The sequence below is a fragment of the Vidua chalybeata genome, chromosome 11 (assembly GCF_026979565.1).
Source record: "Vidua chalybeata isolate OUT-0048 chromosome 11, bVidCha1 merged haplotype, whole genome shotgun sequence".
NCBI lineage: Eukaryota > Metazoa > Chordata > Aves > Passeriformes > Viduidae > Vidua > Vidua chalybeata.
The window spans coordinates 4,944,696-4,961,811 of NC_071540.1; the positions used below are offsets into that span (position 1 = coordinate 4,944,696).

Below are 17,116 nucleotides of genomic sequence, written 5' to 3' on the forward strand. Positions count from 1 at the left end.
ATACCACCTCTGCACCTCTGCACCACACTCTCAGGCCCTCATTTCCAGATAGCCAGACAGGCTTCCTGGGCTGACACCTGCCAATCTCACCTCCGCCTCGGGTGTAAACTGGATTTGCAAGTTCTGCCACTTTCCTGCACCAAGGGTTCCTTTGGAGGGCGTCACTTCAAAGGGACAGGGCTCATCCTCCAGCGCCTGCCGCTTCTGACGTACTGTCATGTATTTGAGGTGATTGTTCTGGGCACAGAAAACAATTGTGTGAGGTCTCCTCGTGCTCTGAGACACTGCTACGGTGCTGAGAGCACCCACAGCCAAACCAAGTGTGGCCCCAAAGCCCAGAGCTGGAGGGAAGCCCTGTAGACAGGGCAAGCAGATAGGGAACTACTGTTGTCAGAGGAGGAGGAATGGGTGAAGATGGCAGAAAAGCAAAGCATCAGCTAATGGAACAGGTCCAGGCAAACCAGCCTTGATCTAGACCCTCATAAGCTTCCTCAAACACGCTGTAGACCCAAGTGCTCAGGCAGCCACAGGACCAGAAAGGGCAAGAGTCACAAAGAAAACCCAACCAAGAAGTTACGTGTTCAACGTCGCCTGTGCTTTACCTTCGGAACACGCTCGATGGACCATTTGCAGGGTACTCGGAACCAGTTGTAGAGTCGGATGGTCTCGACCTGGCACTGCCCAACGAGGATGTCAGAGAAGTGCAGTCTCTTCTTGGAGAGGTCGAGCGACATTTCAGACACAGTGGCACGGAGGCGGATGTTATACGTGGGGCCTTTTGTCACCTGGAGAAGGACAGAGAATTCAGTGGAGGGTGCAGGTGACATCTGCTGCTGTGCCCAGCCTGCTGCCTGTCCCAAGAGTTGTGGTACCTTTATGGGCAGCAGCACATCCACGTCACGCTGTGGCTGGTGGCCACTTTCAAAGCGCACTTCAAACACCACGGTGTGGTTGGGGGGCAGGTCCTCCATCTTGTTCAGGTCCACACTGAAACCTTGAACAGATGAACACAAAGCAGCTGAGATACACACGAAACACAAAATGTGCCTAAGCACGTTAAAGCCTTACAGGTGTCCTGGCTGAGAGGTCTGGGGAAAGCCCCACGCCGTGCTGTGACCTGGACAAAAACTTAAGAGTGCTCCTGAACACCCCTCAGACACAGTGAGCACAGTGTGATGGAAGCGCAGCCTTGCCTCAAGGCCTCTTATGGAAGCCTCTTTTGATCCACCTGAGGATCTCACAGGCTGTTTCCTCAATAAAGGCTGAATACAGGAGCTGTGACAGTGTGAACTCCAAACAAAGCACTTCCAAAACACAGCAGACCCCACTGGTTGGCAAAACAAGCCCACAGAGTGCCCAAAGAAACTTGATGCTCGTGGGAGCCAAGGGCAGAAGATGCTGAGAGGTGACCAGGGTGATGAGCCCATCTGGCCCCTGCACAGAAGCATTAGGGCAGTCACAGGCAGACCAGGTCCCTGGGCATGGCTGGCCAGGAGAGTTCTGCCTCTAAAGCTCCTAGCAGGGGCACTGAGAAGAAAAAGCTCAGAAACCTCCCCAGGTTCAGTGGCTTCAGCTAATCTGTCTGAGACACCTCCTTCAAGGCCACAGGAAGTGTCTCCAGCACTGCTTACCTGTGTCCTGCAGGACAGATACAATGACCTGGAAGGACACATAGATCTGCCCAGGGTTGGTGATCTTCAGAGTGTGTGTCTCAGTGTAACCCTTAAGGACAGGGCCCATGTCCAGGACATACTCGAGCAGGTTAACTCTGCAAGGAGGAGTAAGGACAGTCCTTAAACCACAGTCCTTAAGCATGGCTACATGTCCAAGTGGACAGAGGATACAAACGCAGTGACTATTTCTTTATTCACTGCTGTAAAATCTCAGCTCAAGCCCATGAAACCCATGGCCTGACCACCTGGCAATGACTTTGGGAAGTCAGGAGGAGTGCAGGTCCTAGGTTTTATCAGCTACTGATGGTACCAGAAAATACAATTAGTTTAAAATGGACACTGGCCACAGCTCCTCTGCCATGAAAAGCCAGTATAGGTGAGTCCACTGGGCCTCCACTGGTCTCAGTGGAACTGCCTAGCCTGGTGTACAGCCTGAGCGTGAAATTGCTCTGGGGTCTAGGAATAAGGTTTGCCTGCACAGGAAATCTTCATTGCTCTGCAACCAGACCACATGGTCTGTTCTGCAGAGCATCTTCTTCCTGAATTGAAGCCTCCCGTGCTTGTGCTGCATCATGATGGTGCAAAGGGAGGGACCAAGTCACCTAGATAAGCCCTGCCACCCCACCAGGATTCAAACCATCTGATTTTGGGTTTCAAAGGGGTTTCTGACATGTGCAGTTCCCTTCTCCTTTTGTTTAGTGTGTTCTGTTAGTTGGAACCAAGACATCAGCTGGGAGTTGTCTCTTTCAGAGCTAGTCAGCAGGAACAGAATTTATGCTGTCTGGAAGGGCTTGAAGGTCTGCACTGGCTCCCCCAGCTCCAGGGACAGAACCCCACAGCTGTGGGGAGCTGAGCAGTCCAAAGCTCAGCGTGGTGCTGGGGAAGGGAGGACACTCTGCCGCTCCCATGTAGCGTGTCACAGCCGCCGGGACCAGACCCTTTCTGCAGTCCAGGCTATTCCCAGCTCTGCAGACACAAGGAGCTCTCAGGAGAAGGGGGCATGGCTGGGTGCTCCCCACGGGGCACCTGGAGATGGGGCTGGAAGGCCCTACTCACTTGACAAGACGCTGGCACAGCCCCTTCTCAGGGAACCTGCTCTTCAGGGCATGGGATGGGAGCTTTTCCTGCAGCTCCAGAGAAGGCTTCTCTATCAGCATCCTCATCATCTCTATCTGCAGCTGAGTGTTTGACTGAGGAAAGGGAAGACAGTGGTGGGTTGGCAAAGGTCCTTCCCAAGGCCCAGCTTGCACCTGAGAAAGGATCCCACCCTGCTCTCGTTGAGAGGGGGTGTGGGGTCCTCCTGTCTGGCTGCTCAGTGTCTGTGACACCTCCTGCTCTCTTTAGGCAGGACCTCATCTCCAGGGAAGTAACTCCAGCATCTTTGCCTGCCCAGACACTGTTAGCAAAGCTGATCTGGCCAGGCAGACAGACCAGCCAGGAACCTTCCAGAGCTCCAGATACTTGCCTGCCCCCAGCCAGTACCGAGGCAGCTTGGACAAAAACTGTCTGGAAAGGGAACCAGAAGAAGCTGGTGCCTCTTGGAGATGAGCACTGCCAGCACAGCCCCAGGGCACAATCAGGCAGCCGCTGTTTGGGTCTGTTAATCTGGCAGGGTTTGGGTTGGGACCAACAAACTCCCCAGCAATGACCTGCATCTCCTTGAAAGCACCATCAACTCCATCCCTGGAGCATGGCTTTCAGGACCTCTCCCTAGGGTAGCAGGAAGCTGGTGCAGCCCCAGAAGAGACCATGAGCAGAGTGGCAGCCCTAGGGGCAATGCTGGAGTGACACAAGGTTGTCGGTGGGCAGGGAGGTCCCAGGTGCCATCAGGGCACCGGGGAGCTGCTGTGGGCTACCAGGGGCTCAGGTGATATGGGGAGGGTGGCATGTGCTAAACAGGGCTGCAGCTGTTCTTACTACAATGCCAGAACGAGGGATGTGGGGCTTCAGGCCCTGAGTCTTCGGATTCTGAGTCTTCGAGGTCTGACTCTTAGTGATCTCATCTTTTTCATTTCCTGAAGGAAGAAAACATCCACAAAGAGAAGTGTGAGCAAAGTGCCAGTCCCATTTAAGCTGGGAAGTCCCCGCCTCCCAACACTGGTTTCTTCCAGAAAGAAATCCCTCAAGCCATCTATGGAAACTGGATGCTGCTGTTCCTCTCTGAATCTCATCCCCTGCAATGTCACACAAATCCAACCCTGCCAGAAGCCCTGACAGCCTCTCTTACAGCTTTCCCAAGCCTTTCAGTCTAGCCATCATCCTTCAGGACCCTGCCAGATGTGCTGGCAAGCTCTGCAGGATGGTTCCTGGGACAAAGCCCACATGGGATCCTCTGCTCAGGACTCATGAAGCAACCAGTGGGCTTGACTTGGTCTGGGAGTCCTGCAACCCTCCAGGCTCGGTGGAGGTTGGCATGAGCTGCCCTATGGGCATATGGTAGGGAACAAAACCAGAGGGGCCCTTTCTGGGGGCAGACAGGCCGTGCTCACCTTTGATGTTCCAGGGCAGGTTCACACTGATCATGGGAAAGGACGCTTCTCCTTTCAGGCAGATATTTTCTGGGTCCAGGTCACCCACTTTAAGCTGGTAAGTCCTGCTGAAGGCTCCTGGTAATCCCGGCATGTAAGAGAATTTCAGCACTTGCTTCTTGCCACGTGCAATGGAGCCCTGCAGGGACAGGAGAAGAGGGAGGGAATGCACCAGTGTTTGATGGGGGATGGCTCAGGGGACAGACAGGCTGAGGAGACAGGTTCTCATCTAGAAGAAACCATCAGACCACTTCACCTTTGTGATAAACATATTACAGTGTTGGCTTTCACAATTGTTAAATACCGTGTGTTCTATAATGCTGACTTTTGTAAAAGAAGTTTTGCTAAAGTTTAGAGTTCTTTTAATGAGAACGTTGTGTTGTGATACCAGTGTTGGTGAAGAGTTGATGTAGTATTAACATTTAACCAATGAAGGAATGGAAACCTGTTGAATGTGTTGAAAAGTTACAAATGACCATCACTAGGACAACTGCACATGCTCCATCTGCCGAGCAGGACCCGACAGAGCACCCCAGCGTTCTAGCAGTAACATTCTATCCCTGTCCTCTCTGTTTATTCTCTCCGTTTCTCATTTTCTCTCTCTGCTCCCTCTTCTATCCCCCTCTGGTCGGGACCATGCCCTTTCTTTATCAATGAACAGTTTTCAGATACAATACTTGCTGCGTTTGTGCCTTATTTTCGTCCGAGAAATCTATCAAAAAGAATTCTCCTCTACTCCCCTTACAGCGGGACAGGACAGTGACCACCAGCACACTTGTGCCTCCCGCCCGTGTCTGCCTCTGACAGCAGAGCCACCCACCAGGCAAGGCCATGGGGGAGTCGATCAGGAGAGCCCTTGTTTGACCTGCTCTGACCCCAGCAGAAATTGCTTACAGCCCTGTCTCTGTCAGAGCTGGGTTTGGGGTTTTCCCCTCTGACTTTTTTCCCCCTTTCCTCCCCACCCCCTCTTTTTTCCCTTTAACACTCTCCTGGGCCACCTGGCACAGGGCTGGGGTCAGTCCCTTGTGCTACTTACAGTGGTGGGCTTGACCAGAAACACGCCAGGCAGACGCTGGTCGGCAGTGCTAGGCTTTAGCACCCAGTTGAATTCAGGCTTGCCAGTGTTTGCCAGGGTGACTGTGCGGTGATGAATTTCATTAAACATCTGGAGAGAAGGCACAGGAGCAGGAAGTTACAGACCCAGGCCTGCTGCTGGGAATCTCCTTCCTCTCTCCTGGGCTTGGAAGCAGACACATCATGGGAGCAGGGACAGAGAAATGAGCACTTGGGAACCTGGGGAACCCCCAGGCACAGGGCACCTGCAGAGGACCAGGGAGCTCTGGCAGCACACAGAGGTCTGGTAACAACCATGGGAGGGCCAGCAATAAATGAACCAGGGGACACAGGCCCTCTGCACTCTGAGGGGTCACCAACAGCCAGGAGAAACAGAGACAGCACAGAGGCATTCCAGAAGAAAAGGCATGCAAGTATTGGCAAGCAACATACATGCAACAAGGGACTCACACAGGGCAACACAGGGCCAGCAGCTGGGAATATCTGTGGGCTTTTGTTGCCCTGATTTTCAAGAGTTTTCTAAAGCCTTCTGAGTTTACATTCTTGTAGAGAACTTTCCCACACAACTTTCTGTAAACAACCTATTGTTTTGCATTCTTTCATAGAGGCGGAGAAATTTGATGTACAGGTAGTTTGTCCAGTGTCCTTGGAGAGGTGGCACGTTCACCCTCCAATCCACTGGCACCTTTTGAGAACTATAAAAGATTGGAGTCAGAGAAAATAAATTAGTCTCTTCATCGTGACCAAAGCTGTGGTGCGTCGTTTTTCCTTGTGTCATCTGGTGACAGGCTTTCAGCTGGACAAGAGTGAACTGGGGATTATTCTGGGACAGTCTCTCCAAATCTAGTGACTGGAAGCCCAACTTCTTCCCTTGACTGTTGTGTGGATTAAGCAAGAGCTTTAGACAAGAGCATTTCCTTGGAGGTCAGGCTTTAGGCATGGATGAGCAGAGGGACGTCTCAGGGACACACCCCTCAGAGCACCCCCACTGGGACCCTGCCTGCCCCAGGAGGCAGTCTTAGGTACCCTGAAAAAGAGGCACTCCCAGCATTTTGGAGAGGCTTGGAGATGGCCATTTTAAACCAGCTTGGATGCCAGATGTGTCCCTCAAAGGTTGTACTTCCAAGCCCCAGAGCCAACAAAGGGGCTGGGAAGGGAAGGGAGCCCTGGACCAAGGTGGGCAGGAGCCTGCTGGCCGTGGTCCCAAGGAAGGAGCTGTGCCAGGGGATGTGTGTGGTACCTGAGAGCCACAGTCGATCTCCCGGGAGCTCAGGGAGTAGCTGACACGTGAGGCCTCTCCGGTCACCACCACCTCGTAGGTGGGGCCTCCCTCCACGTGGCACAGCGCCGTGACATTGCAGATGGTGTTGAGGTGGCCAAAGAAGGTGAAGGAGACCTGCTGGCTCTCTCCCGGCTGCAGCACACCTGACACTGGCACGATACTGAAAGCCTGGAGGACAGGAGAGATTGAGGTGTTGAGCACGGAAATGGATGCAGAAGAGCATCTTGGAGCAAAGTGCAGCTGTACCTGGAGGGGCCTATTCCCCAAACACAGCCAGAATCACCCTGATCTCATCCTGCATCCATGCCACTGACCAGTGGAGGGACCATGGGGAAAATCTTCTCCCATACTCACAGGTCAACACATTAATTAATACATTACATTACAGTGAACTGGGATGTCTCCTGGCAGTAGAAATTCTCTCTGATGCACAACTTGCCTTTAAAAAGCATTTCTTAACTGCTTTTAGAAAGCAGTTAAAAAATAGGAGGAGACTCAGAACGAGAGCTCTTGGAGCTGAGCGAAGGCCCAGCTCATCTGACTCCTGAGGCTCTTCCCCTCTCTCTCTGATTTAAATGCTGCTTTCTCAAGGTGCTACAGCAAAAGCTCCTGCAAAAATTTCCTATGGACCACCTGATGAGTTCCAGGGGGAGCAATGCCCTCCGCAGGTGCTGCACAGCGTCCTTGGGCAGCCCTACAACATGTCCTGCACTGCCTCTCCAGCAACCAGTGGCTCCAGCAGCACTTTGTGATGGGCCTGGAGGGACGTGAGGCCCCTCTGTGGCCAATGCTGAGGGCCACCAGTGGGACTGGGAGCTACAGCCCTGCTTGCCACACTGACAATGGGCAAGTGAGACAGATTCCCTCTTACCTTCTCCACTTCGAGGGGAGTGTGTGGCATGTCCACGGAGTGCCTGAATCCCACCAACTCTTGTGGGAAGCGAGGGGGTTCAGGCAGTTGTATTTGCACCTGAAAAACAAGCCATTTTCTATGCTAGGAGGAAGAGACAGCCACTTTGCAAAGTCTCAGGTTATAAGACAGCTTCAGGGCCACCAGTGCAATACCAGCTCTCGGGTGAAAGCAGACACCTGGAAACAGGTAGTTCCAGGGGGAGCAATGCCCTCCGCAGGTGCTGCACAGCGTCCTTGGGCAGCCCTACAACATGTCCTGCACTGCCTCTCCAGCAACCAGTGGCTCCAGCAGCACTTTGTGATGGGCCTGGAGGGACGTGAGGCCCCTCTGTGGCCAATGCTGAGGGCCACCAGTGGGACTGGGAGCTACAGCCCTGCTTGCCACACTGACAATGGGCAAGTGAGACAGATTCCCTCTTACCTTCTCCACTTCGAGGGGAGTGTGTGGCATGTCCACGGAGTGCCTGAATCCCACCAACTCTCGTGGGAAGCGAGGGGATTCAGGCAGTTGTATTTGCACCTGAAAAACAAGCCATTTTCTATGCTAGGAGGAAGAGACAGCCACTTTGCAAAGTCTCAGGTTATAAGACAGCTTCAGGGCCACCAGTGCAATACCAGCTCTCGGGTGAAAGCAGACACCTGGAAACAGGTAGTCTGGCTGGGCTGGGAAGAGGGTACATGGAGATCAGGACTCATCACAGCTTGCTCTGGGAAGGAAGCCGGAGGTCTTACCATGATGCTGCAGCTAAAAGCCTCATCTTACATTGTGAAGGAAACAAGGCAAAAAATCCCACACTCAACACAGGCCCGTAGGATCTGAGCGAGCTTCTCCAAGGAAAACTCTCCTGTTTCTCCCTCCCACTCACCCCATGTCCAGCCACTGGCCCTGCTGCCCAGCCCACTGTCAGGGCACAGGACAGCAGGGCAGCAAAAAGGGAGGTCAGCACGAGCATGGCTTCTTGGTGGCAGGCTGGGGAGGCAACACAAGCAGTAGGTGTACAAGAAAATCTACCTCTGTTCCTAAAGATTGGTTAAAATCCTGCAATTCTTTCAGGGCTCTGTCTGCCTCCTCCCTTCCAATCTTGAACTGTCTCCATTGAGATGACAGGTAATCCAAATAGGTTCTCTTCCCCTTTGGTGGTTGGGGTTTGAATTTAGGTGGGTAAGGCTCATATCTGGAAAACAACATAACTATGAACAGGGACCTGCAGAGGGAGGGAGGGACGCCTGCACGAGCAGCTCCTGCTCAGGATGCAGCCCCTGGGTGGGTGCTGGCACGTTGACCTGAGAAACGGTTCAATCCAGCCCTTCCCAATCCAGGCTGGAGCAGGTCTGTTCTAAGGGCAGCCCAGGGATGACACTGAGGGAGCAGCAGTGCAGCAACTGCAACTGATTGCATTGAGCAACTAGAGAGGACAGGGATTAACACCTTGTGGGGATGCAAAAAGCACAGTGAGAGAGAAAAAGACAGAGAAGGCAAGAAAAAAGGTGAGATTTGAGGCACCAAGGGGCAGACCCAGCCAGTGACGAGCCAGCACAACCCCCCCAGTGCCCAATGCCAGAAACTCTGCAGCTCCACCAGGTATTTATCAGGAATGTTTCCCTGACACTGCTGGGGGGTTGGCTGACATTTTCCAACACTCCCAGGGGACTCAGGTCACATTCCCCATTTTAAATTGAAGCAGGTGCTCAGGGTAACTCTGCTTGTGTTTCTAATGCCACGTGAGGGACACAGTCAAGCCGTGCCTGCCTGTCACCCTGCTGAGCTGCAAGTGCTCCCCACACAGTCAAACCCGACCTGGATGCTCCGTTCCCAGACAGGCATTCAGGGCCTGTAATGACCTGCTCCCCAAAGAATCACTGTCTTTTGCTATGTAGCCTGTTATCTAAGGCTGGGCTTCATTTCTGGATGAGGGGCTCTCTCATCATAGCCCCCGAGAGATCCCTAATCATCTAGCCCACTGTCTTTAGTTGAATGAATGGTTTGAGGCAACTTCCCAGGACCACGATGCCCAGACAATGACATTTTTCACTCTAAAGCAGAAACTCTCTGGGAGGCAGGGATAGGAGATGATGTGATGAGCAAGTCCTGCTGCCAAGCAGTTCAGAACCCATAAGGGACATGTTGCAGTGGGGAAAAGTCAAAATGAGTAACAAGTGTCACAAAAAAAAAGGGAGTGAAGAATCCAAGGTGTCCACTGAACACTGACCCCTGGGAATGAAATTGTCCTGGCACTAAAGGAGTTGTCTCAGCAAAGAAGGAAAGGGAAGGTAACAAGATGTTCAGCATCAGCCCAGGCACTAAGTGTCTCTTTCTCTGGTCTTGGGACTTTCTGGGCATCCTGCAGCACAGTGCAAGGGAGGAAGGCAAGGAGCAGAGAGCAGCTCCTGCAGAGAGGACCCATCCCAAAGCAGAGGGGCCAGAAGGGCCTCCAGCAGCACTGTGGGAGCTGGGACTAGGAGCCCTTCATCAAGGTGGACACTGCCTCAGGCCACAGAGGTCAGAGAAAGCAGCTTTCACCCCAGCTTTCCTTCCCAGGAGAAACCCCTATGGGGGCTAGGCAGCACCAAACTGCTGGAAAACCTATTCCCTGAGCATCCAGCCTGACCACGGCTGGTCAGCGTTATTTGTCAGATCCTAGGCCAACAGCTTTGTTCTTTGCCAAGTACAATCAGGACACCAGCAAGAAGAGCTTCAGGGAGAGGACAAAGGTGCACATACCTCAACTTGTTCACCTGGCTGTCCGAATGGAATGACCAGTGGTACTCGACGGGAAGTGGGCTGCGGTTGGTGATCTCCAGAGAACGCACTTCTTCAGTGCCAGCCACGATGCAGCCAAACTCCAGGGTGCCGGGCTGGATTCGGAGATTTGGGAAGTGGACTTCTCCCCGAAGGGTGATACGCTCCACAAAAGGATGGCCCCTGACCATGTCTATCTTCAGAACCTTCTCTATTTTCCAGCTCTTAAAATCCAGTTTATAAGCTGGGTCAAATGCGATGTAGAGATGACAGGTCTCCCCTACACCCACTGTCACAGGCTGCAAGGACACAAACAGTAATTAATCACCTGTGGCATGATGTCCCAAGGTCTTGACAGCATGAAACAGCAAATGCTCAAAGTGTGACCCCAACATGGGCTTCTCAGTTCATAGTTCATTTCTTATCAGCAGGGGTCTGACTGCAGGCACCACAGTCTAGTCCAGGATTCCCTCAGGCCCACGTTTCTGTGCTCAGCCCCAATACAAGGGGGTGGCTGCTGGAGAGCTGGCATGCTTTCCAGGAGACACCTTTACTGCATGGCTTGCCCAGACCCAGTTGCCTGCTCCCTTCTCCCTGTGCCTTAAAGCCAGGATGGATCTTCTCAATTCACATAAGATTTTGATTCCTTCAGCAGCTCTGCTGATGCAGCTCAGGCCAGCCCACTGCTGATACTGCAGAATAAACTTCATGACTCAAGGAGCTCCCAACAGAAAGGCACCACCACATCCCTCCTCTTCAGACCCCACTGCAGGAGTCCAGGGATGCTCACCTGGCCATCTGGGAGGGGCTTCTGGTCCTCATCACAGACCAGGAATGGCTGCTCCAAGTCCAGCATAAGGTCCAGTGGCAGCAGGCAGGTGTTTTTTAAAGCCAAAGGCTGGTACTGCAGTGTCAGGACATCACTGGGTTTCTATGGAAACAGGAGAGAAGGAAAAACAGCCTCAGCCAGCCACAGACCTCCTTCTGCTTCTGCTGCATCTCACATTTTTCAGCCCCAGAAGTGCATACATTTCTGTTTACCCTTTCTATTTGTTTCTACCCTTCCAGGAGGTTTTTCTTTATAGCAGATGCTTCTCATCTTTAGAAACCACAGCATCCTCTGGAGGACAGGGAAACACTCCCACGTACAGATGAGGGAACAGGCCCCTGAGAGGAGGTGGCTGCTTGAACAAAGATCTAAAGCAGAAAGTGAATCCAGACCATTTGCCTCCAGTTTTGTCTCTCTATTGGGCAGAACAGCACTAGATGATCTTCACATGCACAGAGTCATTTCTCACAACCTTATTGGCTCTAGCAGCCTCAAAAAGCAGTTTGCCTGCAGCATGTGTCCTGCAGCCCTGCTACAGGGACAAGGTGTCTGTGGTCTCAAAGCTATGATCAGCCCAGGCTCTTCTTTCCTGTCTATGCATTGTGCTGGGCTTCCTGCATGGTTTAGAGAAACCAGAGACTTTGGGGAACTACTTCTGGATGTACTGATATCAAACAGGTGCTGTGCCGTAGTATGCAATAAATCAGTTTGTGTGTGTGGCATCGAGCAGAAGCCAGGCAGAATCAGGGAGAGCTGAAAAGCTTCTAAATTACATCTGAACTGCCTGTTCCAGGGATTCTGTACTTCAGTGGAAGCCTGGCAACCAGAGGAGACACCTGAAACTACAGAAACCAAATCATGAACCATCTTCTCTTTTTCAGACAACTTGCAGGAGACAGAAAGATGATGCTGGAGTTGGAATCCAGAGACTAAAGGACATCTGCCCTGCCTCAGTGTTATCAGCACTGCAGCTGCAGGATGTCTGGGGGTCCTTACAAGCAGCTGAGGCTTAGGAAACTGCACAGAGCTGTACCATATAGCTATACCACAAAGCATCCATGCCAACAGCAGAGAAGCCAAAGAGACACAGGAGATGATGGGTTTTTCCTTGTCAGCCTGAGGAATTCACAGGAATGTCCATTTTTCCCAGCTTCCCTACAGCATCAGTGTACAGACATCACCGGGCCTTGGAGGATCCTCAGAGCCTCCCTTTACAGTGAGCAGAGAAACTGGCATTTCTCTGGAAGTGCCACCATCTCCTTGGCAGTGCAGCTGTAACTGCAATTTTACTTTGGGGACGTTAAATACCAGTCTCATCTCTAAAAGCATCTTCACTCACTTTACAGAGTGCCTCAGGAAGGGTAAAGAGGGGCTTTAACACAAGCACACAGCCCCCTCAGCCATGCTCTTAAATGCCAGGATGCAATCCAGAGACTTACCTTCTCCACCCGGAAAGAGAATTGACTGGCTGATGCTTCTATAGAGGGGTGAATGAACTTGCAGGTAATGATTGTTTCTATTATCTTCTTTTTGTGGCTGGGTATCTCAATGGCAGCTTCACAGAACACATAATCCTGCACCTCCTGCATGCAAGAGTCACTTGTCAGCAGTGGGTGGTGGCAGGGCACCCTGCAAATGCCCTGCATTGGCTCAGCACCCACCACCCACCACGGGCCCTATTCCTGCCACAGTTACAGTCACTGCCCCTTTTTCTTCCTGTGATGCAGCTTATTTATTCTGTGCTCAATTGTCTGTAACACTGCACCCCAATAACCACAAAAGGCACTTGTGAGAAACTCCCTCCCTTCACATGGCTTTTGTTTTACTCCGTGCTTACCCCAGATAAAGCACTTGGCACTTGTTTCATTCACTTCCTTTTTGGGCTTCTAGTCTAAGTGTAACTTATTTCTCTGCCCTTCTTTGCTGACTCAGCATGCAATACTGCTTGCCCCAAAAGAGCAGTATTTCCTTCCACCCCTACTTTGGGATCAGCACTGGGTTTTGGTAGCTGTGGAATCACAGTAAAGTCTTAGCTGGTCTGGTGGTGGCCAGCAGGGAAAGCAACTGGTGCTGCCACAGAAACGTGTGGTCTTAAACCAGTTTTGTGAAGGCCCCTCCTCATTTCCCCAGGCAAATGTCAAGGGATGTGGGACAAGCCCAGGGGAGGGGATCTGATGGTTCCCCAGGCTCAGCCCGTGGTGGGGACCTCACCTGCGGGATGCGGGAGAAGCCTCGCAGCACCATGTCCACAGACTCGCCTGGCTGCAGCTTCCCCGTCGGTAGCTCCACCTCAAACACGGGGGCGGCACGTTTGGGGCTCTGGGAATCATCTTTGGGGCTGCTGAGGGCTGAGACACTCTGGTCCTTCCCCTTAGGTGGGCTGTAGCATTTCGCTTTCCACGAGAGCCAATCCACACGGTTGCCTCTATTTGTTAGCTTGAACTGACGAATACAGGGAAGGTGGCTAGAATAGAAGGCAGGATGGAAAATAGTATGGGAATTGCTATTTCCCTGGTCATCAGATTGCTCCCAGTGAGCAACCTGAGATGTTAATAGCTTGGAGACTGTCTTCATTTCCAGCTCTTAATGTGGACCAGAAATGGTGTCTGATGAGCTGCCCTTCCGATGTCATTATTGCAAAGAGAAATATGCTTATAGTGGTAATGTAGCATTTTCCAGGCAAGGCTAACAGGACGTGGTGTTTTCCCCCAAAATGTTTGTTCTGGGGTGATTCATGCTGTTGCTGTATTTTGTATTAATCTGTGCCTGAAACTGTGACTGAATCTCTGAGACCTGCACTTGGGGACCTTGTGTGTGGGGCTATGATTGCAGGCATGTCTAAAAGCTGGCTCAGAGGCAGTTTCTGGATGACCCCAGCAAGCTGGCAAAAATTGTCTGCCTGCTCCAGGAGAGGAAACCAGGTCAGCAGGGCCTCTCTCATTCGTAGCAGCCTTGGTTTTGCAGCACTGGTAGTCATTTGTAGAAACTTCATTTTGCAATTAGAAACTGTTTGGAAGCAAACTTTGCAAACTCTGCTGGCAACTCTGCCTCTGGAACTGCTCTGTGGGCTCCTGCCTTCAGGTGAGGGTTGTCACCCTCCTGTCTCTTTGTTCCCAGGGCCCCTGATTGCCTGGAAGGTGCCATTTGGAGGGGAAGGGGAAGGATGTGATGCCATCTTCCCTTGGTCCCTCAGCCACACGGAGGGACTGCCTCATCTGGGCACCATTTTGGGAACCTTTTGCTCCAGGGCAGCCTGTGAGATCATTACTTCATCAAGTGAGGACATCAATGTATTAGAACTAAAGACAATTCAGTGGCAATTTAGCACCTGGTTTCCCTGTCAGTGGCTTTTGAGAGTGTCTAACAACTCTCAACTGGCCATCACATGTTTCTAAAGGAACCTCTGCCTTCAAGGAAGGAGTCAGGGCTTTGAGCACTGAACAAGATCTTGCCTGACAGACTACAGCAAAACTGCTCCATGTTGAGACAGGAGGAGAGGTGGGAGTGGAGAGATCTCCTACCTGAATTGGTACCCCAAGTTGAGCTCTGGGGTTAATGGCTTGTCTGTGACAATTGTGGTGCCAGTGCCCAAAACCTCCACCGCACAGGAGGTCCAAAGGCTGTTCCCAATGAACAGCTGGACATTGCCAGCAAAAAGCTGAGTGTCATCCGGGGCTGCTGTGACAGTCACAGGAACCTTGCCCCTAGCAGGGATCACTCCTTCTCTGGGCTCAACGGCAAAGCAGTGGGGTGGGGGATTCTGTAAGACAAGCATAATATGCATTTAGGATGGAAACCATCCACCCTGGTGTCTTGTGGGATAGGAGAAAAGAAAGACCAAAGAGGGGAGGACAAAAATCCTAAAGGCTTAATTTCCCTAAAGTTAAGCTACAGTACAGGGCAACAGCAGAGCTCATACAACCTGCATTTTCCCCTCCTTTAACGGACTCACCCAATTAACCCACTTTTGCCCAACCCAAGGGATGCTTATCCTCAGGAGAGTGTGCCTTCCCCAGTCTTTCTCTGGAGTGTGGGCCAAGGAAAGCTGCTTTCTCTCTCCTGGCTTCTCACAAAGGCTCAAGGCCAGAGGAAGCCATGACTGCTCAAATCCCACTGCAGAAACCACATGGCTGGAGGACACTGCTGAGAGCCTGAAGAATATCTCTGCAAAACCAGTTGAGCAAAACCCCAACACCAAACTATTCTTTCCCAAGGGGCCATCAATGCTTCTCAACATCCCCTCAAGGACTGAAGCCCTCACTTCCCACCAATCATCAGCTGTAGAGAGATGTCCCAGTGCCCTCTGCTTTGGAAAAGTCACCTCCAAATGGTTAGAGCAGAGCAGGAAAGCAGGAAGCAGAAAGCAAACTGGACAACGTGTGCTCCGTGGGCATGGCCCACTCTTCCCAAGAACTCCTGTTCTCTGGTTTCTCATGGACTTCACGGATTGGGCAAGAGAGCTGGAAGCTGTCCCGGGGAGGGAGGAAAGGCCTTGCACCAGCACAGCTGTACAGACACAGCTCTGCAGGTCTGGCCCTGCTAGGAGCATGTGAAACCCATCCTTTACACACCACAACCACCCAGCTAAGGTGCATTGCTCCCTGCAGAGGCTGGAAGCAAAATTCCATTGTGGAGTCAGGGAAAACTGCCCTGGAAAAACCCCCTCACTTCAGGGTAACATTTATCCCCCAAACAGCTGGAAAAGCAGCAAGATGAAAATTCACACCCCTCCTCCTTGGCCCAGGAGGCTGTGGCTGGACTCTCCCACACGGCCTGACGCTTTACCCACGGCCACAAACAAGTCCTTAGGATCAGGTTTTAACCAACTCCACAAGTCCAACACACCCAGCATGAAGAAGAACAAACCTCAGGCCTCTCACAGATCTCCCCCTCCAGCAGACATCCCACCCAGCCCCAGGCCCAGGCCCAGCCTACAAGCCCTTCCTGCCAGGGGAGCAGCCCCAGCTCCTTCTGCCCTATGCAGCCTCCAATATTAAACAGCCTTTCTCTGCAGCTGGTCCCCAAAGATGCTCTTCAACGGCACAGAGATCACAGGCTGTGGGGGTGCACAACCCCCACACATCTTTGTGTGGACAGCCCAGCTGGCTTGAGCCACAGGAGGTGTGAAAATTGCCTCCTCACGAGCAGTCTGAGGACAGACCTCACACCCTGCTCTCTACTACTAACAGCAGTTTGGCACAAAGCAAATGTAGATGGAACAGGGAACCATAGGGAAATCCACGTTCTCTGGGGAGCAAAGGACCACAGGTTTCTCTTGGTCTTGGAGCTCCAAAATGTGACACGCACAGCTAAAGACAAAGGATAAAATTAAGGGAGAACTTGTCAACACAATCCAGATTAATTTCTGCTCCAACATCTCTGCACCTGACTTCACTGAGGGATGCCCCAGCTAACACCACTCCAGAGCCAGGTTCCCCTTGCCTCGCTCAGATGGAGTATTGGAGTATCTTGCCTCCTCTCACACAGGGCAATATGGAAATCTTGCATGTAAAAACCAAGTCATGGCTGCTACTGACCAGTCAATTTCCCTGGAAAACAGCCCCACAGATACTTACGATCTCTAGCCTGAAGTCTATAGGGACGAGACCATTGTTCAAGAGGGTAAGGCTTCGTGAAGTAGGCTGTAATAATGGGACCTCGCCAAAGTCTATCTTGCGATCACTTAGGCAGATTTTTGCCAGGCATCCAGAGCTCTGTAGTTCTATTCTCTGTTCCAGGAAGCAGGCAAGAAAGATTTTTTAAAAACCGAAACAAACCACAACAGGAAAATCTAAAAAAAGCTTAAACAGCTTGTGGCAAGCACATTTCTCTCTCTCTCAGGATTTTCTATTGAGGTGCACAGAGAGAAATGAAAGAGAAAACAACTTCTACTTCTGTTCCTTGTTTTTCTCTTGTGGAATGTGTTTGGAGAATTGTTTACCCAGAGTGAGCGCTTGGTTGGACCATGGTGGATTGTTTGGGCCTGATGGCCAATCGGATCCACCTGTCTGGGCTCTGGAGAACAGGGTCGCGAGTTGTGAGTTAGTTAGATATGATAGTTAGAGAAAGTAGCATGTA

At 51.8% G+C, this 17,116-nt stretch overlaps 1 pseudogene; it reads right to left on the bottom strand.

The window, feature by feature from the left end:
- Window positions 1-17,116, bottom strand: part of LOC128793757 (hydrocephalus-inducing protein homolog) — a 69,751-nt pseudogene that overhangs the window by 25,000 nt on the left and 27,635 nt on the right.